The sequence below is a fragment of the Podarcis bocagei genome (assembly GCF_964188305.1).
Source record: "Podarcis bocagei genome assembly, chromosome: 10".
NCBI lineage: Eukaryota > Metazoa > Chordata > Lepidosauria > Squamata > Lacertidae > Podarcis > Podarcis bocagei.
In genome coordinates, this window is record NC_138135.1 from 26,465,772 (window position 1) to 26,487,875 (window position 22,104).

At 42.6% G+C, this 22,104-nt stretch overlaps 1 long non-coding RNA gene across 7 annotated transcripts; it reads left to right on the forward strand.

Moving 5' to 3' along the window:
* Positions 1-3,841: 3,841 nt before the first annotated feature.
* LOC308596943 lies at positions 3,842-19,679 on the forward strand. 7 transcript variants are annotated; one of them, XR_014012738.1, is made up of 3 exons: positions 3,842-3,935; positions 5,822-5,898; positions 17,621-19,679. It is a non-coding gene; the product is annotated as an uncharacterized lncRNA (long non-coding RNA). The 7 variants fall into 7 exon arrangements; XR_014012739.1 differs by lacking the exon at positions 3,842-3,935 and adding an exon at positions 3,948-4,126; XR_014012740.1 differs by lacking the exon at positions 3,842-3,935 and adding an exon at positions 4,151-4,604.
* Positions 19,680-22,104: the final 2,425 nt, after the last annotated feature.

Below are 22,104 nucleotides of genomic sequence, written 5' to 3' on the forward strand. Positions count from 1 at the left end.
GCTCTGTTAAATAACTTTCCACAATTCATCAAACCTGAGTGAAATTTCTTTAGGGCAGTACATCATGAATGAGTATTTTTAAATGGGCTGTAAATCAAGCTATAAGAACCAAGCTCTTTGAGCAGTGGAACGTGAGACCAGCAATACTTTCTGAAGGCAAAGCTGCCCCCCATTTGTCCAGCCACTTGTGGACCCACATGAGTGATGATAACTTAGGAAAGTTCCTCACATTTCAAAACTCACACAGTGACTATCATGTTCTTCCTCTCGCTATCCTAGCCCCCACCCTTTCTCTCATACTGTGTACATGTGTTTGGAAACTTCAGCAAATGCTGACAGTGAAGGCTTGTTTTTTGTTTTTAAAAAATCACAATGCAAAACATAGGCCATATCCACACCATACATTTAAAGCATTATCATACCACTTTAACAATTGTGGCTTCTCCCAAAGAATCCTGGGAACTATGTTAAGGATGCTGAGAGTGGTGAGAAGACCCCAATTCCCCTCACAGAACTAAAATTCCCAGAGTTCCCTGGGAAGAGGGATTGATTTTTTTGACTTTTGAGAATTATTATTTCTGTGAGGGGAATAGGGGGTCTCTGAGTGGCAGGAGCCTCTCAAAGCTTTCTCTTTCCCTGCTGTACTACCTTGGATACATTTATCAGGATAGGGTACTGAGAGTTAGGAGACCTCAGTTTCCAGAACTACAGTTCCCAGAATCCCCTGAGAAGATGGATTGATTGTTAAACCACTCAGGGGCCTCCTAACAATTCTCAGCATGCTGTAGTTCCCACAGGGGTGGACTTTGGTGGTCTTTCTTTATATGGTGCCCTGTGCAAGGCCTGGATGGGCTGAGTCAGTTCAGAGACAGGGGGTTATTCATCGAGAAGGCTGCTTAGTGAATCAATACACCTGCATGCAGATCCAGCATCTCCAGGCAATCAATTTATTTAAATGCCCTTAACAGTCTTGCTCTCTGTAAGCTCTTTTCATCTTACGCTATCATTGATATTAGAATCCTTTAAATATATTCACTAGGCTAGGTTAGATGCAGGTTTGGCCCCTTTTGGGGCTTCTTTTTGAACTACCCCCCCCAGTAGTCTCTTCAATAGCAATTTGATCTGCAGCAATTTGACCAGGTTTAGCTTCATGTTGTGAAAAACATTACCTGCTAATTTCTCCATTCTCTGTTAAAAGAAGAGCGCAACTTGGAAGAGTGCTGATAGCTGCACGTCCTGCTTGTTGTCTTCCCAGAAGCATTTGGTTGGCTACAGTGGGCATAGGATGCTGGATTAGATGGGCCTTTGGTCTGATCCATCAGAGCTCTACTCATGTTCCAAGGGACAGGAATAGGCCAGGCTGGTCTCACTGTTGCCCACCCCCCCTTCAGTGTAATTACATAAAACAGAAACAATTTGTGCAATTGCTTGCCTAGTCAAATAATCAAAGAGTCCTGCACTGTATGTTCCAGCTCTCTGTGTTCAATTTATGCTTGCATTTTTTTCCCAGTTGCTTATTTGGGGGTGTTAAAGAGACTATGGACTGGATCCATGGATATATATTGCCTCTGAACTGAAAATTCCATATAGCCATATTGTGTATTTAAAAAGAGGAGTTGTGTTAAGATTTTTGCTGAGGACACCAGAGCCTATATTCTTCGAATATACAGTAATCTGCTCTTTCTGTTATTCCTTAGACAGGTATTTGACCCAATGTCACCTTCACCACCCTGCGCTAGCAATTACTTTAGCTGTTCCTTCTCCATAGCCAAGAGTATGTTTGTGCGTGTCAAGTGCAATGCTTTTATGATCCAAACTGCCCACATGCTGGAGAAGGAACACAGCCACCCACAAGATGTCAGATTACATATTGGCTGGGTCTCCTTAAAACATTGTGCATGAAAGCCCTTTGAAGCTTTTTTGTTGTTAATCTGCCAGCTATATTCCCATCAAGGGATAGACTGATGGCTCTAAGGCTGATCTACCTGAGCATCACTTTGTAATCTAGCCTAATACTCTTTGTCTTTGTTCTGGTCAGTTCTGAGCAGAAAGATATGATTGGAACATCTCATATGGTGCGGCTTATTTGGCATAACAGGAGGGGAGATCTCAGTTTCATAGAATCAAAGAATCTTAGAGTTAGAAGGGACTCTGAGGGTCAACCATTCAAATCCCCTGCAATGCAGGAATCTCAACTAAAGCATCCATGGCAAATGGCCATTGAATCTCTGCTTAAAAACCTCCAATGAAGGAGAGTCCACCTCATCCTAAGGAAGTCCATTCCACTGTCAAACAGCTCTTACCATCAGAAAGGCCTTCCTTATGTTTCGTCAGAATCTCTTTTCTTGTAACTTAAATCCATTGGTTCGAGTCCTAACCTCCGGAGCAGGAGAAAACAAGCTAGCTCCATCATATGCCATCATTAAACTGCTTTGAGATAGGCTTTTTGTTCAATGATAAGAAAGGCTTTTTGATGTTGCCACATAAATATTTCCAGAAAGCTTCTGAAACATTGTACTCCTGAACACTATTCAGGATCAGCCCTACTATTAGGTAAAGTGGAGAAGCTGCCTCAGGCAGAACATACTGCCCCTGCCCTCCTGAGTAAAGAGTGGCAGGAAAGTGTTCAAGGAAAAAGTTATATGTGCCACATGGCCTGACTTCTTTCTCCTAAGCTAGCCTGATGACCTCAGATGTGATGGAGGATGCTGCCCCCATCATCAGTGTTTGAAGTGAGATTTAATTGCCAGTCTGTTTGGCTTCTATACATGGAAAGGGTTGATGGTGCTCCATCTTTTCCCTCACTCCAGGCAACAAAATGTGTTAGGCTGCCCCCATGCCTATTCCAACCCTCTTTCTATTATTCTCTTCTAATATCCAGATCAAAAAATAATCTATATGCCAGGGAGAATTCCCCCATTTTCCATTCCATCTTTCCATTTCTAACAGTTCCTACAAATCAGGCAAGTTACCTAAATGAAGAGAATGGTATATTTCTTTTCATAATGACAGGTTGTTTTCCCCCCAGTTTAAAGGCTTCAGATTACTGTCTGTTGAAGACTTCATTTTGATTCTTCTCACTTTCCTTGTTACAAAATTCCACCTTCAACTACCAAAGAAAAATACTGACTTTGTTCAGTAGCTAGCTCCAAAACCATGACATAGTGATTATATTGGCTAGTGGACAGCAGAAAACGTCACTAAAGGTTTTTTTCCCCATGAAAAAATGGGGGAGGAGGGCACATGGTAGAATCATGCCCCCTTCCCTTCCTTGTAGCAACTAGGACTAGGGAAATACATCATCTACCATGGTGTCACTGTGCTCCTCATTGTCCCACCCTCAGAAGCTAGCAGCACATGATATGTGAGGTGCAGGCAGAATGATGCCCAGTGCGATGACACCATGGCATTCACTGCATTTACCTAGAAGTTAGAAGGGGCCGGGGGAACGATACCATGGCTGCATACACACCATATATTTAAAGCTCATTTACAGCACATCAGCTCAAAAAAACAATCCTGAGAACTGTAGTTTGTTAAGGGTGCTGTGAAATGTAGCTTTGCAAGGAGCAAACTACAACTCTCAGTTTTCTTTGGGGTAAATGTGCTTTAAATGTATGAAGTGTATGCAGCCACGGAATTGTGACAGCTCCATATCTGTTGTAATATCCCTATGTTGTAAAGTCAGTGATGAGGTGAAACTTTGTTATTTGTCTCTCCCCCTCCCCTCCCCCACCCCATCCACCCCCTGGTTCACATAGCTTTTTTCCATGAAACATATAGTTGTTCTGCTTTGTACTTCTTACAGTGAACAAGATCGTTCTGCTTAAGGTTTGCTGACAGATTGGCAGGAGCCTATAAATCTGAGCCAATGTTTGAAGCCTCTGGACCAGCGTCTAAGGTTTCTGTGACCGGGCCAGGAGACCCTGGCAGCAGTTAAGTGTCAGGGCCCTTGAGAGACCTTTTTGGAGTTGGCAGCAGAGAAGCATACATGTTTCCTTTCCCTGGCCCTAAGACAATCTTGTCTGTCCAATAAACTGCTGGGCATAGGATGTATGCTTAGAGCATGATGTATAGACCCAGGTCAGCTCAAGGCTGCATACACACTATAATATGCCACTATGAGGTGATTGGCAGGTGGTTGCCCACTTACTTGTCAGATTTAGCCTGCCAGGGGTGGGGGAGATAAAAGTTGTCTCCCTTTAGCCAGAAAATATTTCTTATCCCTGCTGCACTAGACCTTTTAAGTATATGCTTCCTCCCTCAAACAATTCTGGGCACTTTTGTTTACCCCTCAGAGTTTTACATTCCCAGACACCCTTAATAAACTACACTGCCCAGAACTCTTTGCTGAGGGAAAATAAGCTTCAAATGGACTTTAAAGTTGTATAGTGTGTTCACAGTCTTTTCCCTTGTCAACAAATATTCCCTCAATAATGCACAAAGCATGAAAGACTGTTAGCTGTTCCTGCTCAGTTCCTGTTTGCAATGGTTCAGTCTCCGATATTGAACACACCCTTAAACATGCCCACATTTCCTTGGGTGCCAGGATTAGACCCTATCTTCTGTTCTGAACAGGAGAGAGGGACAAAGAGTGTCTCTCTGTGAGTGAGCACAGTAGTAGCTGAGTAATTTAACTTTTTCTCCTTGATGGGGGATGTCTGCACCATTTGTGCTCCTCTCTCTCTTTTTGCTGTTTGGATGTGGCAGCCATTTTGTGTTTTGCCACGCCAGCCATGACAGCCATTTCATACCCTCCAATATTTCTCCGATGAAAATAGGGACATCCTAAGGAAAAGTGGGACGTTCTGGGATCAAATCAGAAACCGGAACGGCTTCTCTAAGTTAGGGACATCTCTGGAAAATAGGGACACTTGAGGGGTCTGCCATTTTGTGCTACTGTATGTCACATTACCCACTGCAGTCCTTTTGTGACTGGGGCCAGTGGCAGTTTATCAAAATACTAAATGTGCCCCCTAAATGTGTTAAAAGAGTCGATGTTTTATTATACTCTCAAAATGCTTTCCTTATTTTTGAGCTCTTCAGGTGGAAAGCCCAAACCAACTGAAATTTACTTTTACTTAATTCTGTATGACAAAACACACCTTAGAATCCTCATATTGTCCATAATCACTGAGAAAATGGAGAAAGTCACTTTTTTTGTCCTTTATCAGAAGACTGCCGCTCTCTTTCATGAAAAAGGCTTGAATAGTTAACTGAGTAATTGCTTGGTGGCCAGAAATTCAGTGGGTATGTAGCATGAGGAGAACGGTTGGAATGAATTGACCAGGACGTTTTCTTAGTAGTTCCACCCACTTTGGTGTCAGACTTATTTATTTCAAAGCTGAGGTAAACCTCTGGGGAGGAGAACGACAGTAACTGCCATTTTGTCCTCTCTAGAAAGCCCAGTTCTGAGGTGTTTTTGAGTTTGGGAAATTCAGAATGGCTGCCACTCTTTACAGAATATGTGGATCATGCCAGGAGCAACTAATTTTCTTCCAAAGATGTAAAGCCACTGAAGAAAAAAGCACTGACTGAAGCAGTCATGTTAAAAAATACTGTGGTATGGACTACTGTTCCCTGCAACCCTGTTCCTAATAGTTTTAAACCTAAACTATTAGGAAAGCATTTGTTTTTTAAAAAATAAGACAGTCTTGTAAAAAAAAAAACTTAAAAAACCCCATAAAAACTAAGATGCATTGTTTGAAAGTAGAAGTAAAGGTTTGAGAACTCCCCCAGAAAAGTTTATTGAGGGGGAGGGGCAGAGGAGAAGCTAATGAGAGATTAAAACTGCAGCCTTATGCATGTCAATTTCTTACAGACGCAAAACGTGTATTATGTGGCACCTGTAACACTGCCAGTTACTGCAATCAAAACAGTTAAGAAAGCAGATATGGGGTAAGGCAAACTGATCCCAAGTTGAACTCAGGTGTTATATGCTGACAAGGTCTCACCTCCAACAAAATTTTGTGGAAGTTAACTCCGCTGTTTGAATATGCACTGTGTGCCTCACTTGCTTTTGTCAACTCTGAATTGCCCACAAATCTGACTTATTGGAGTGAGAAAATTTTCTCTTCCTCTACTCTCGCCATAGCATGAATAATACTGTGTACCAGTTACACAGTCATCTTCATGCAGAACTTGTTTCATCTTAAGGACCTGATTCTGGTTTTTGTGTGTGTGTTTTTACACAGTTCTACTATGTACAGTATCCCACACATTGTTGGTGCTGCTGCTAATTAAATGTTAAATAGTAGCAGTAACGAAATAGAAACTCCATTTGAGAGACCCAGTTCTGTGACACATGTCAAACAGGAAACCTCTGAGGCCTATCAGATAACAAGTTATGGGAATCCTATGCTAACTATGGCTTCCTCTACTCCTGCGGGATCTTCTGAAAGGTTTGCTATTACATGCAGGACCTTGACAATCCCAGCAGCAGTATTTTAAGCTATTTTAGGCATAGCCATTCGCACAATAGTTTTGTATGGAGGAATTGTGACTATTTCCCACTGGGATATGGTTTGATAGTGGATATTTGTTGTTATTGGCCTTTATTGGCATAAGTTTAAACAATAAAATCATACCAAGCCATCCAAATGCATTAATAATCCAAAGACATACAATATATAAAAGACTAGATAGCCACCACTGAGTAAATCAGGCAACTTTAGATTTAGCTTCAAAAATCTGGGCTAAATACCCTGAAACAATCTTGGTAGTTTCATACTCCACTTGGTAGTGGAGTATCATCCCGCAACAAATACTGGATTACAGACTCTTTGTAAATCAATATTTTAAGCTGTGAGGGAGTCACTAGGAGATCTCTGTGAAGGGTGTTGAGAAGAGCGCAATCCAAAATTATGTGATAATAATATATAATAATAATTTATTATTTATACCCCGCCCATCTGGCTGGGCTTCCCCAGCCACTCTGGGCGGCTTTCAATAAAATATTAAAATACAGTAATGCATCAATCATTAAAAGCTTCCCTAAATAGGGCTGCCTCCAGATGTCTTCTAAAAGTCTGGTAGTTGTTCTCTTTGACATCTGGTGGGAGGGTGTTCCACAGGGCGGGCGCCACTACCGAGAAGGCCCTCTGCCTGGTTCCCTGCAACTTGGCTTCTTGCAGTGAGGGAACCGCCAGAAGGCCCTCAGCACTGGACCTCAGTGTCCAGGTAGAACTATGGGGGTGAAGACGTATCTGGTGTTGTATCTGGTGTTTTCTTACTACAGGAGCAGAAACTGTTCTGGAAGGGTTTTGTTTTTTTTAAAAAAAACACACCTTCCGAACAAAACAGATGAGGGAAATGCATTTAGACGAGCTAGCATAAAAGCTCTGTGATACAATAGGGTATCTAAATTGTAAAAGTCATTAGGCATTATTCCATGGTGGGTCTGCGATGCTAAGTAAGCAGATGAACTTACAAAAGGCTGGGAGGGGTAGAGTTTTTGGATTTCATGGTCTAGCAGTCTCTGCTTGATGAGAGAGAATACTGTATATGTGATTCATCGGATAGAATCCCTCTTTGCCTGAGTTTGAGGATAAAATCAGAAACCCATATAAAATTATGGGTATTTGAAAGTCATAATCCAGTCCCTATGTTCTAAGAGATCCTGACCTAACTCTGCCCACATAGCCAGATAGGAGACACATTTTGGGGCTCCTAGATTTTTTGGCTTTGAATTTGAAATGCAATCAATCCTGTAAATAAGTGTTCCCATTGAACTGCGTCCATTATTATTGCTTAATTTTGCTATTCAGCGCTGTAAAAGAAAATCTACAGGATGGACTGCGAGCAGATGCTATATAACCAATGCATTAATGAAAGCTATAGTGAAATTCATAGGAGTCAAACAGAGAAGGGCTTCTGTGGTGATCATAAGATTTGAGTAGGTTCATATGGGGTGGTTATTCAATTCCAATCCCCATCATGACCAACAGTTAAGAATGATGGGAGTTGTAGCCCAACAACATCTGGAGGGTGAAGGTTCACCACCCCTTGCTTAGGTCATGTATTCTACACCTACTGCCCCTCACTACTCTTGGAATTGCCCTTTGCTCAGTTTAACCTTTCTGAAAGATTTTATAAGGAATCTTGCATTTGTCAGAACTTAGCACTTTTCTTTACTGAATCACCCTAAAGCACATAATTAAGGAGGCAGCAGGCAGGAATCTTCCAAGTTCCCTTAGTATACTGCATTTTGCAGGCATCCACTTAAAAGTACCTCTAGGGAAAATGGTGAGCCCACCTTTATTTAGGTACAGTCCAACGAGAGGTTGCTATTTTGGGGGATGCAGTCACTTGGGATTCTTAGACAGTGAGTTAGTTTCACTCTGTATCTTGTGACCCTGAAGCTGGAGTGAGGAGTTTGCTGTCACAATTTCCTTAAAATCAGCAGGAAGGGGAACAGCTGGTTTCCTTTTAGTACTCTTTTTTGTGACACAACATAGACGCCACCTAAGCATGTCACAAAGTTTGTGCATGTATGTGTGTGTGCGTAGGAATATACTCTGCTGAAAACCTTAACTGGTAATGTGCAGCAGGTGAACACAATCTCCATCCCCTCTCTGTTGTGTACAACAACATGCAAAATGCAACATGAAACACAGCAGGGGCAGGGGGTGGAATGCCCTTGCTGCATTTTAAGCTGCAAATTAGTTCATAGCCTAAATGTTTTGCCTGTTGTTTAAGAGGAGTTCTGAGCCTTGCCAATTTTTATTCTATGCAATGGATGTTTTGTGTTGCCTTATAACAGTCGTTTAAATTTCTAAAAGTGCCCCTGGGGCCAAAAAAACTGGGGACCCCTACATTGAGATAGCACAATCAAGAATCAAAGGTTAACAGCCTGCAAGTCTATAGTGCCACATCCTATGTGACTGACTGACTACACAACTCATGTATATGCTGTGTTAATGTATCCCGAGCATATTCAAAGCTGCTAATTAAGTCATTTATTTATTTAAAATCTTTTATACCCTGGCCTAAACTTCCATGGCACCCAATAGTTCACCCCAATTAAAACAACTCGAATTAAAAATTAGAATCCTCTGAAATTCTGTAGGCTGGGTTTGAGGTGATTCTGGAGGCAAGCGTATTAAGTTAGGTGCAAAAAATGGGTGTGAACTACCTTGTTTTTAATTGAGTCTCAGAGAAAACCCATACTTTTAGGGGAAAACCCCAACCACAATTCCTGTTGGTTGGTCCACACCCATTGCTAAGCTATAGCTGATTAATGCATTGCACCAACTACTTATACCAAATAAGTATAAGCCTACTACAGTTCATATATCAAACGCTGACAACAGCCTGTATCGCTGCAGAGTAACCAGAGATGATGTAGCTGTCATGGAATCATATATCTTTGGTCAAACATAGGGAGACATATTAATTTACAACTTAAAGCTTGGGGTCGGGACAGTCCATACCCTCCATACATCTCAGCCAAGCACACTCTGCTCCTTTGGCACACTTTTTGTGGGTGCTGAGATTAGAATTCTGCCATGTTCTCACATCTGCTATGGCAATATTGACTATTAGTATATTTTAGCAGCTGGCATGTGATGCAAATCAGCTTCTCACATATCTGCCACACATTAGTTATGTGCTCTGAGTTGGCGGTACTTTGGGCAGCACATTCGGCACTCATCTGCTAACTTGCAGAATGCTGATTTAAAGGTTTTTGGTTCCTCTTACATAAATGAGACTGAGAAGTCAGACCACTGGTCCGTCTAGCTTAGTACTGTCCACACTGACGAACAGTGACTGTCCAGAGTTTCAGCAGAATAATTTCCCAGTCCTACCTGGGGGTGCATGGAATAAACCTGAGACCTTCTGCATTTGAAGCAGATGCTCTATCACTGAACTACAGCCCTTCACAGTATTTTCCCTGTTAGTATGGTTTTCATTATTTGTACCCAGGCATATACAATACAAAATGCACATCCTTATGCACATTATTATTCTGATTTCTCATTCTGGTAACAAAGTCATTGGGGAGGAATTGGAAAAGCAAATATTTAATAGAATTTTCTGGCCACAAACCGTATTCTTTCGCTCAATCTGTGATTTCTTTTGTTAGCATCCTAGGAGTATGGTGGGGGGCATGTGCTTTTGGCCAAGAATATCACTGCAGAGTTCAACATAAATAGAGAGATGTTTTTAAAAGCCTATCAGTTTTCCACAATGTCAGGCAAAGCACTTAGCTAAGTTATGTGTGCCAATATCATCTTTCCCATGGCTGGCTTGGCATTAAACATTAGGAATAAAGGATAATTTTAGCAAATGTCACATAATTTAGAGGAACATCCCTTGACCCACGAGCCCAGGATTATGCTATTCTATCTCTCTCTAACTTGGCAGGATCTACAATGAGGTTTTCAGAAAAGGTGGACAGTAATTGACTACTGATGGCCAAAGTATTAAGAAATCAGGACAGAGTAGGTTTTTTGATTTAGACTGAAAGAACAAACATGATAGTCCTAGCTGGGGAGGGTGGGGATCTTGGTTTTCTTTAGTAAAAGATCCACTGATTTCATCAGGGCCACAATCCACTGAGAAGTTCTCTCATTCATTTCAACTGGATCTTGAGCAGCAGAACTTCATAGGAAACTGCTTTATACTGAGTCAGACCATTAGGTCATCCAGCACAATATTGTCTACATTGACTGGCAGTGACTCTCTGGGACTTCAGACAGGAGTCTCTACCAGCCCTATCTGGAAATGCCAGGAATTGAACCTGCGACCTTCTGCATGTAAGGCAGATGCTCTTCCTACTGAGCTATGGTCCTTCCCAATGAATTAAGCTCTGGATCCACCAAGTACATGTGTGACTTTCCAGAAAACAGGGCATGTATCAAATAGATGTAAAATTTCTATACGTTCCTGTTGTTTCTCAGTGACTCATTCTGATTCTATTTCTAACAACACTGAGTTCATGATTAAAGGGACAGATTATGCTTCTTAAAAAAATGAGTTTTGTTATGTGATTGAAATTGTTTTACTATATTTATTGCTATGCAATGTAACTATAAACACACACACACACACACACACACACACAGTTATGTTGCACTGCAATAAATATATTAAAACAATTTAGTTCACAATACAAAAGACATGAAAAAGCATAATCTTTCTAATAGTAAGCACAGCACCACAACTCTGACAGAAATGGAACCCAAATGACCCCACACCCGGAAAGCAAGTGGGAAGTATCAGCATACTTAGGGAAATCCCAAGATTTAGAGAAGTATAAGAAATCTAAAAACAGCAACACCAAAAGGGGCACCTCCCACCTCAAAATTGCCCAAAAAGTGCTTGGTGGTCACCAAGAGATACTTAATGTTGATGCCAATTCGAAAAGAAAATATTCCTGCATGTGACACTGGCCCTTGAGATATTCCAATAAAGTATTCCTTACCATCCTGCTGCCAGAGAACTCTATGTTTGGTGGTGATGTATGAGTGGATATTTTCTGTAGTGCCACCCTAATTCTGAGATACCCTCGCTCACCCTAATTCTGGGATACCCTCTCTCACAGAAATTCACTTGATATCCACACTAGTGGCATTCAGACGCCAGGTAGAAATCTAACCATTTATTCTGGTTTTCGGCCTGTTATTTTATATTTTTGGTATGTGTTTTTTTAAACTGTGTTTTCTCTTTAAACTGAGATATCATTTTTTTAAAATTAATTTTATTATGGCCCATCCAGCGATCCAAGTATACCTGTATAGGGTGGGCTACAAATAGCCTCTATCTATCTATCTATCTATCTATCTATCTATCTATCTATCTATCTATCTATCAGTTTATCTATCTATCATCTATCTATCTCTTTATCTCTCTATCTATCTAATCTATTGACATACAGGCTTTCCCAGGGCAGATATATCCATACCAAATTGCCAAGTCCTGCCCTGATGGCACCACTGGTAATATGTTCTTAATTAAATGACTTCCTTATCCATTGCAAGGGATGGTGATGGCCCAGTAGAGACCAGTAGAGCCTGGATTTTGGAATGGGCAGGAAGCTTAGGCAAGACAAGGTCAGGACCTTGGATAAGGACCAAGGTGCTGGTTCAGGACCATGGTTAGCAGTTCTGCAGCTAATAAGTAGTCAGGATGAAAGCCCTGCCTCCCAAATACTGTACTGCTCCTGGCCAGTTGCTCCTGGCTGGTGCCTTTTTTGTAGCTGTTGGCTTCTTTTAGGCAATGGGTTTTCAAGCTGCAGGGGCTTTTGCAGGAAAGGTTCCACAGGTATTTCCTGAGCTGCCTAAGGGTTTATGGTCTGGTCATGAGAGTCCAGGGGCAGAGATGTATCTTCAGATTTCAGGGAATGAAATACAGGCTCGAGTGATAGCAGAACAACATTGGTAAAACTGGAGTGAATCCCTCTCTCCTTCTGGGAAACTTTTGTAAGGTCACTGTTTCTTAGGATTCCTGGTCCTGTGCCATAACAACTGGGAACAGGGAACTTCTTCACCCTCTTTTTTGAGTTCATGTGCCAGATGTTCAGGAATACAACTCCAGATCAGCTGGTTCAGATATACCAATTGGAAAGCGCTACCAAAAACTTTGTGCAGTTGCCTGCAGATGGCACCCAGTCTCCCCTGTTTATCCAGCTGATACTCTTAAAATAATACTGCTGCAGCAACTCCAAATGGATTGTTGAGCTTATCATAACAAACCAATGACCACACCATGCACAAATGCCACCCAGCCTCATTTGGGCTTATCGTGGGCTTGTATTGTTATGGTTCCAGACTGCTAATACCCTTAAGCCTCAGGCTCTAACTTGAGCAGGATGGGTTTATTTTGGGAAGAAGAATCTTTCCCATAGATGAGTGCCTATAATTCCAACAAAAGTCCTTTTTAAAAAAGCAGATATACTGTACTGAATTGTTTGGTCTAAAATTAAAAGAGTGTCACTCCCATGACTTACAAAAGAAGACATTGTAAAATCACTTGTCAGCAGTGAGAAAGATTGCAGCATCACCCAGAGATAGGATGGCCAGGGTAAAAAAGAGAGAGAGAGAGAACAGGGCTCCTGTATCTTTAATAATTGTGTTGAAGAGAGAATGCCCTGCTTGACAAGCTATGCCAGCTGAAATTCCCTCTTCTACACAACTCTTAAAGGTGCAGCAGCTCTGAACTCATTTCATCTGGTCACCCTACTGTCAACAAAATTCCGGCTGCGTATGTCATTCTGCTATGCCCGTAGAATTGCTGCCCTAGATGCATGGACCAATTAACTGTTCTCTCATGCCCATGAAGTAGAATGTTATCCCACTTCTTTTCAGGCAAACCTATAACTATCGAAGGCAGACCTAGTTAAGTTTGGTATAACCATCCCACTTTCCTTTCCCTCCTGTTTTCATTATTCCCGTGGTGACCATGAGAAGGGCCATAGCTCAGTGGAAGGGCACCTGTTTTTCCTGCTGAAGGTTCAGTCCTTGACATTTCCAGGTAAGATTGGAAAAGACCTGTGTCAGCTCCAGCCTGCTAGGACTGTTAAGATTTGTAGTCAAAAATATTGGAAATGCACCAGGTCAATGAAAGCTGAGCTAAAAACAGTAACTTAAAAAAACTGCATTCAAATAAATCTGATCAACAGAAGTGTTTTTTAAAAAATTGGGTTCTTGTATAAACTGTCAAGGAATTTTGTCAGCTCTTCCCAACTTGAACAGCTCTGTCTTCCCTGCATGGTCAAAACATTGCCACATTTAAAGTTACAGGGGTGACCAGATATCTCTCATTCCTGCTCAATGCTCTGCCACTCCTTCTAGCTAAACCAGCTGTCGGCCCCTGTGGCGAGTGCTCCCATGTGCAAAGATCCACTGTGAGAAATGAAATCCTAGGACTGTTACAAGACACTCCTTCCTGACATGTGCTACTTGTATAGTAAGTTCACTGTTTGGGTGGCTGTCAGGCAGGAAGTATAACCATTGAATGGTGTTTATCTGCCAAACATATGCCATCCATTAAGTGAGATGATGTCAAGCTTATTTGTACTGAAGGAAAACAAAAATCAAGGTTGTAGTTTTTCCTATCCATAACATTTTGTATCCTTAGTATGTCTTATTTCTATGGTTGCAAATAGGGGTGGAATTTTCCAAAAGGCTCACTTTGCGTGGATTTCCCCCCCTAATGTCCACCTTGCTCCTTGATCTCAGTTAGAAATCATTTATTTTTTACAGGTTTCACCAAAAATAGAAATAATTATTACTTGCACCATTATATTCATCATTATGCACATTATAATATGTACAATGTTATATTTTACCAGGTCTGTGAATGTTTAAGAAAAAATTATTGCTGCTGTTGTTCTTAATGCTGTAATATTACATACATGTTACATGTGTATACACTCCAATATTCCTAAAGCAACCAGCACATAAATTGATACAACAATACATGTAACTGTATAAAAATACTCATGTCTTAATACTTGCAAAATCATGCTGCAAAAATACAGTTCCACACGAGGCCTGACTTTTATAATATACATTTTCACATAATTTTGTATATGATTAGGTGGGCTTTAAAAATAATATGATATGACAAATATACAAGCACCTCAAGCATAAGCAGATACTCGATGCAGGAGGTCGATGCAGGAGCCCTAAATTCCATGTATAAATCCATTTAAAATGGATTTCTCCTCCATCCCTACTTGTAAACATTGGCTTACATCTGAAAGGGCTGTTGCACAAGTGGAAAGCACTTCCATCCACACATAGTAAGGACACTGAATTTTGCTAGTACCTCCTTTGCCTTCACAGAATATGCTCTTGAGGACTGGGGGGCACAGCAAGGAGTGTTGTCCCCAGCACCTGCGATTGTCATGGATTGGATGGGTGCAGAGGAGTGGTAGGAGTCCCCAAGGAAGCCCCCAAAGGAACAAAGCTCAGAGTCTTTCAGGATTGCAAGCCAGAAAATTAATGAAAAAGAACTAGGTTTATTTATTTATTTTAATTTTGTGGTTTTTAACTCTCTTCGAGGTGTTATTAACTCTCTTCGAGGTGTGCATCCGGTACAATCCTATGTATATTTGCTCTGTGATAAGTCACACAGCAGTGGGGCTTACTCCCAAGTAAATGGGCATAAGATTGCAATGTTTGTACCCCCCCCACACCCTTTTTGTAAGAACATATCCAAAGGCTAAAGGCTAAAGTACTGTGGTTTCAAAAGAAAGCTACGCAGGCCAGCATACTAATTGGGGTGGATGAAGTGCGGCTTAGGGTTTGCTATAAATTTAGCAACCAACCTAACAGAATTGGGCCATAAGTAACTTAGCTCACAGCTTAGTTAGCAGCCATTTTGTAATAAAAGCATGCTCAATAGCTGAAAAGAACTGTGCAGAGTTTCAAAAGAGTATCCACAGAGGCCAGAAATATCAAAAGATTAATTGGGGCAGAGTCCATATCTGGTAGCTTAGGAGAGCCAATGTTCGGTCAATGAGGTGCCAGAGAAGGGATCTTATGATGGGATAGAAGACCCTAAAGGGGATAAAGAAGGATTGCTTATGAACCTGGTCTCTTTATATTGCAAGGGTAAAATGCAAGGTCACATGCTAAATTAGGGAAGGAAGCATATCAAGTTGGATACTTTTGATCCACAGAATGTCTAGCATGTTGCATGGATTTGCCTGCACATAAAAACCAGAGACTTAGGGAATTAAAGCATGTTAATTACACTTACTAATTGTGGGTGAAGGCAGGCATTGTGTGTGATAATAATAATAATTTATTATTTATACCCCGCCCATCTGGCTGGGTTTCCCTAGCCACTCTGGGTAGCTTTCAACAGAATGAAACTTCAAACATTAAAAATTTCCCTAAACAGGGCTGCCTTCAGATGTCTTCTTAAAGTCGGATAGTTGTTTATTTCTTTGACATCTGATGGGAGGGCATTCCACAGGGAGGGTGCCACTACTGAGAAGGCCCTCTGCCTGGTTCCCTGTAACCTCACGTCTTGCAGTGAGGGAGCTGCCAGAAGGCCCTCAGCACTGGACCTCATTGTCCAGGCTGAACGATGGGGGTGAAGACGCTCCTTCAGGTATACTGGGCCGAGGCCGTTTAGGGCTTTAAAGGTCAGTGTGACTGGAAATGGCTTGAGCACGCATTTTATTTCCTCAAAAGACACATCTTAGAATGGATGCTTAAATTGCTTCCACCACACTTAAAATATTAGCCCACTTCGCACATGTATTGAGCCACTGTGGTGTAGTGGTTAGTGTCAGACTAGGACCTGGGAGACCAGAATTCAGTTCCCTACTCAGCCATGAAGCTCACTGGGTGTGCTTTGGCCAGTCACTGCCTCTCAGCCTAATCTACCTGACAGGATTGTTTGGGGGATTAAATGAGGAGAGGGAGAACTATGTGAGCCACCTTGAGCTCCTGGAGAAAAAGGTGGGGTGTAAATGCAATTAGTAATAACAATAGCAATAGCACATAGAATGAGGCTGTGGGGGCCCTACCTCTGGCTCTTTCCCAAGGCCAGAGGGAGCCACTGGTTTTGCCTGACACCCACATGTTCGGTATGGATGTCTGCAAGGAAAAGCCGATACACAAAGACCTACACAATTGTCATTCCAGAGCAGAGGGAAGTCTCCTTGGGTGAAGGTCAATACACATAGGCTTTCCATTGCAGACGTCTATTCCTAATGCATGGATGTCATGGGGTCAGTTGAACCACACAACCTCAGGGACAGAGATGCACCCTAACAACTCTGTTCTCTGTGTAATTCCACTTCACTGGATTCATGTGAAAGGGAATATAATGCCTGCCTTTGTGCTCTGGAAAGTAGGCTAGCATTATTATTGAAGCTGAGTTATGGGGCCTGTCTGCACTACATGTTTAAAGTAATATTACAACACTTCAAATAGTCTTGATTTCACCCAAAGAATCATGGGAACTGTAGTTAAGGGTGCTGAGAGCTCTAGGGAGACCCCTAGTTCCCTCACAAAGCTACAGTCCCCAGACTTTGCAGGGAAGAGGGATTGACTGTTAAACCCCTCTATAAATTGTAGCTTTTCGAGAAGAGGGGTCTCTTAACAACTCTCAGCAAACTACAGTTTTCAGGATTTTTGGGGGAAAGCCATGACTATTTAAATTGGCATATTACTGTTTTAAACGTATGGTGCAGAGGGAGCCACAGCGAATTCTCTAAGGATTCCAAATAAATTCAGACTCAGCTGTGATTTGAACCAGGGCTCTTCAGTTCATCATTCATGCTCCTATACCAGCTGGTATTCGAGTGAGCTGCAATGGGAAAAACCCCAAAAGGATTGGTTCAGTCATTAGGCAGAGTAGGCAGCTGCCCCTCAGGCAGCTGAAATAAGGGTGCCAGCAAATTAAGCTTTTATTATTGTTTGTTTTTACTTCTAGGGATGGAGAGAGGTACTTGTGGCATTTTCTGACTTAGGTGCCAAAATAACTTGGCTGGTTTTGGGCACTGTGGATCTTGACTTCAAAGGGTGGGGTGGGGACATCATTTTGCTGCTGTCTCAGGCATAAAAATGTATTGGGCTGACCCTGATCCAGTTTATAAGCATAATCTGCTTGCAGACATGCATATCAATCAAGGAGCTGCTGTGTTTTTCTGCTTCAGCCTGGCTTCTCTCTGCCCCCAGTCAAGCGCAACAGCAAAATGGATAGACATTCCTGCTGGCCAATGAACTGAATGATGATTGGCCATTTGTCCTTCCCCAGGCACCAGGGAGGCTATTGGCCTTTTGCAGGGGCAAGGGGAATTGAACACTGTATGCACATGCATTTGATTAAATGTGCATTTATGCCCCACCCATTTATGAAGAAGAATCAGTTTTCAATATGTTGAAAAATTGCTTATGGGAGTAAGGGAGAAGTTCCCAAGCAATTTATGCCCACCAGTCTTCAAACAATCTGTGCTGTGCCCTCAATAGGGAAGAAAAACATCCTTTGGAACAAGAAGAACTGACTGTGTTTCCACCATGGGCCCACTACAAAAATTATGTACTTCACTCTAGAGCAGGGATAGGGAATCTGTAGCCCTCCAGATTTGCTGAAACCTAACTCCCATTAGTGCCAGCCAGCAGGGCCAAGGGTCAGGGATGATATAGACCAACAGCACCTGGAGTGCCACAGGTTCCCCATCTGAATCCATAGTATTTCTTCACACCATGCATATGTCACTTACAGAATTTATTGCTATCGGGTGTAGGGATAGCCACAGGCTTGAAAAAACAAACAGGGCAAATTCACAGGGAAGTCACTGGTCATTAACTTAGGGTGGTTAAGACTCATGGTAGTATATGTCCAACTGCAAGGTGCTGTGGATAAATATAAGAGATGTTTAGAATCATCACAGTTGCTTTTACTGAATCCACCAAGACAACTGTGTTCTGTGTCAGCCCGTACCATAAACATGAGCCAACACAGTATAGAGTGTTGGTGGAAATCAGGCCTAATTAGCCATGACAGGCCTCTCTATTTGGCACGCAAGACTGATTTGGCCGTGCATTGACAATCAGGATTGTTGGAGCTAGCAAAGTGCGAAAATGGACCACCTGATATCACTGGGATGGATGCCAGGTGATTGCTAGGTGGGCATCCACCTGTTAAACTGGGCCCAGTGGGAAGATAAGGATCTGGCCCACTGGCCAAATCCAGTTCCCCAGCCCTGGTATACAAATACGGTCCTCTCAGTGGTGGCACCTATACTGTGGAATTCCTTTCTGAGTCATAGCCAGCAGGCACCATCTATTTAGTATTTTAAGGATGTTTTATAAACTCATCTGGTTTGTTGGATAGCCAGCTGCTAGGGTTTTTGTTAGTGTCTGGGTTTTTGTTTTTTGTGATTGGGCTTATTTAAAAATGATGGTTGTATTGGAATTTAAATTGTCGGTTATTGACGTAGTGGTATATTTGCTACTATACGAGCCTCATTGAGAAGGTGGTGTCTGGAAAGGCAGCTTAGAAGTATTTGAAATAAACAGATGCTCAAGTCTCTCCAACTATTAGCTCTGAAGAGCACCCTCCCATTAGCATCAGTGGGAACTTGGGAGCTTCTTCAACACGGATAGCAGCCACCACAAGGTGTGGGCTTTTGTTCAGACTGTGGCAGGGAAGGAAAGTGTTAACCTCTTCCCCAGGTGTTGATGAAAATGCTGCCCACTAAGCAGAGCATTAACTTTTTTTATGTAACCAAGCAGGTTTAGCCCACAGCCTGTCAGGGGCTAATGAGAGTTGTAGTCCAAAAACATCTGGAGGGCCCCAAGTTGGTGAGTTTTGCAGTGAAGCAGGAAGGCTAGCAAAGCTCATGTTTTATTGCAAAGGTGACATAAACAAAGCTATGTGAGTGAGCTTAGCATTACTGAGGGACTGTTATTAGAAATTATCCGGATGCTATCTGCATTCCTACCCTTTTGCTTCCTGGGACAGCAGGGATAAGGAGTGCTGCACAAACAAGATATCCCTTGCCAGAGGACAAAAGAGAAGTTTCTCAGCAGTGACCTTTACACTCGGGCATGAGAATCCTCCCAGTGATACATTCTGAAGTGCAGGAGCTCCTTGTGACACAGTCCACATAGCCACTACCCTGAGGAGGGTCCAAAAATGCAGACAGCAGAGTTGATCCATCATACACACATGTACACACACACAGCAAATAGCAGTGTTGTTGTTGTTTTTTAAGAAAATGCTCAGTCCATTAGGATCAGTATGACTGCAACACTATGCATAGTTTCCTGGGAGTAAGCTTCATTGAACTTGGTAGTGCTTACTTTTGACTGCATGTGTTCAGCTTATAAAACACACTGAACTTTAACTAAAGATACTGAGCCAGCTGAATGGAAATTTTAGCTCTGAATTAGAAATCCAGTCAATCCAGTACAGAAGTGTTCCCATTTAAGCCACTAGCATAAATAAAAGTATCTCTCTTCTCTGCTTGATTATTTCCCTCATTTGGGACTTCCGGGGTGGCGCCATCGGCAATGGCGGACTCCCTCTGAACTGGAGGGACTAGCTCTGCCTGAAACGGGTCTTTTCCGCTATGGCGAAGCGGGGACCCAGCTAAAAATCACAGGCGGATGAAGCCTGTGACCATGGGACTCGGCGGGCACCCTTAGTCTGGCAATGGGCCGTGAGATGTTTGGAGCTGTGGGGACTCTCAATTTCGGAGGGATTCTGAAACATCTTCTTAAATACCACATGGAGTTGAGTCTGGACTATGGAAAAGGGGCTGATCTGTTGAAAAGGGTCAAAAACATCACCAAGCTGGAGTTCCCACGAGTGAAAGGAGAATATGAAGAAGAGCTGCGGAAGGAACATGGAAGAGATTTAAGGGCCTCGGATATAAGGTTGCCAGGTTAATGCGCTAGATCGATGGGATAAAAAGGACTGACAAAACCCGGGACCAGGAGGAAGGGACACTGGATGAAGAGTGGATTGCTTTTATTTCTTTTTCTACTATCAGGATTGTTTTATAAAATTGATGAATGCTAGAAAAATGTTGGAACGAAATTATTTGGCTCTAGTAAAAAAGTTTAAAGAATTAGGTAAGAATATTATGGTTGTGAGAAGTCGGTAAAAATAAGATTTAAGTTTTAAGTTTTTAAGGTTCTCTATAAGATAAGATAAGATGAAGCTCAACATCAAAAAAACGAAGATCATGGCCACTGGGCCCATCACCTCCTGGCAAATAGAAGGGGAAGAAATGGAGGCAGTGAGAGATTTTACCTTCTTGGGCTCCATGATCAGTGCAGATGGTGACAGCAGTCACGAAATTAAAAGACGCCTGATCCTTGGGAGAAAGGCGATGGCAAACCTAGACAACATCTTAAAAAGCAGAGACATCACCTTGCCAACAAAGGTCCGTATAGTAAAAGCCATGGTTTTCCCAGTAGTGATGTATGGAAGTGAGAGCTGGACCATAAAGAAGGCTGATCGCCGAAGAATTGATGCTTTTGAATTATGGTGCTGGAGGAGACTCTTGAGAGTCCCATGGACTGCAAGAAGATCAAACCTCTCCATTCTGAAGGAAATCAGCCCTGAGCGCTCACTGGAAGGACAGATCGTGAAGCTGAGGCTCCAATACTTTGGCCACCTCATGAGAAGAGAAGACTCCCTTGAAAAGACCCTGATGTTGGGAAAGATGGAGGGCACAAGGAGAAGGGGACGACAGAGAATGAGATGGTTGGATGGTGTTCTTGAAGCTACCAGCATGAGTTTGATCAAACTGCGGGAGGCAGTGGAGGACAGAAGTGCCTGGCGTGCTCTGGTCCATGGGGTCACGAAGAGTCGGACACGACTAAATGACTAAACAACAACAACATAAGATAAGATGAAAATAGATGAAGGTAACGTAATGACAGAATACTATGAAATATGGAAAGGATTTGCTGCATAATTATTAATCAAAATACAAAAAAGGGAGGAGGAGGAGGTCAAAGAAAGAAGGTAATGACCGCTCCCCGCTTAAAATGGGGGGCGCCCTTTGCGTGGATGCGTGCAGCCCCTAGATCTGGAGCGGCTCCAACAGCATAGGCTTGGCTTTGCCTTCCCTCAGGTGGGATACCTGGAGGTCTCCACCTACCTCAGTCAGTTGTCCAATCCCACCTGGGGGAAGCGTTGCCAAGGAGACCAGGCCAGGTAGGGGAGGGATTACCTGCCCACACAATAGAGGGAGGATCTTACCTAGGAATCCTCACTTGGCTCCAGAGCTTCTCCCACCCTACTCACCCTCAGTTAAGGTCTTATTTTGCAGGTTAACTTTTCTTCACAGGTTTTGCAGGTTAACTTTTCTTCACAGGTATGCGGGCGCTGCTACGTTAAGGTCGCTGTTAAAGGGCCGGAAAGGAATTTCCCTGCATTGGCAGGTTTCGCCTTTCCCGTAGCAAAACGTCACAACTTTGGCGGTATCAGACCTTGGGCGGAATCCTTTTGTCCATCTTCCTCTTGCGGCGGCGATACCAGGGTTCCCCGTTAAAGGGGTTTTCCGAAGGGAGGCTTTGGCCGTACACCGAAAGGTCGTCATTGCTCCCTCCTGCGGCGACGGCGTTACGGGGGCGGCCATCTCTGCTTGAACATATGTTCTCCAGAGCCAGCCCATCCCCC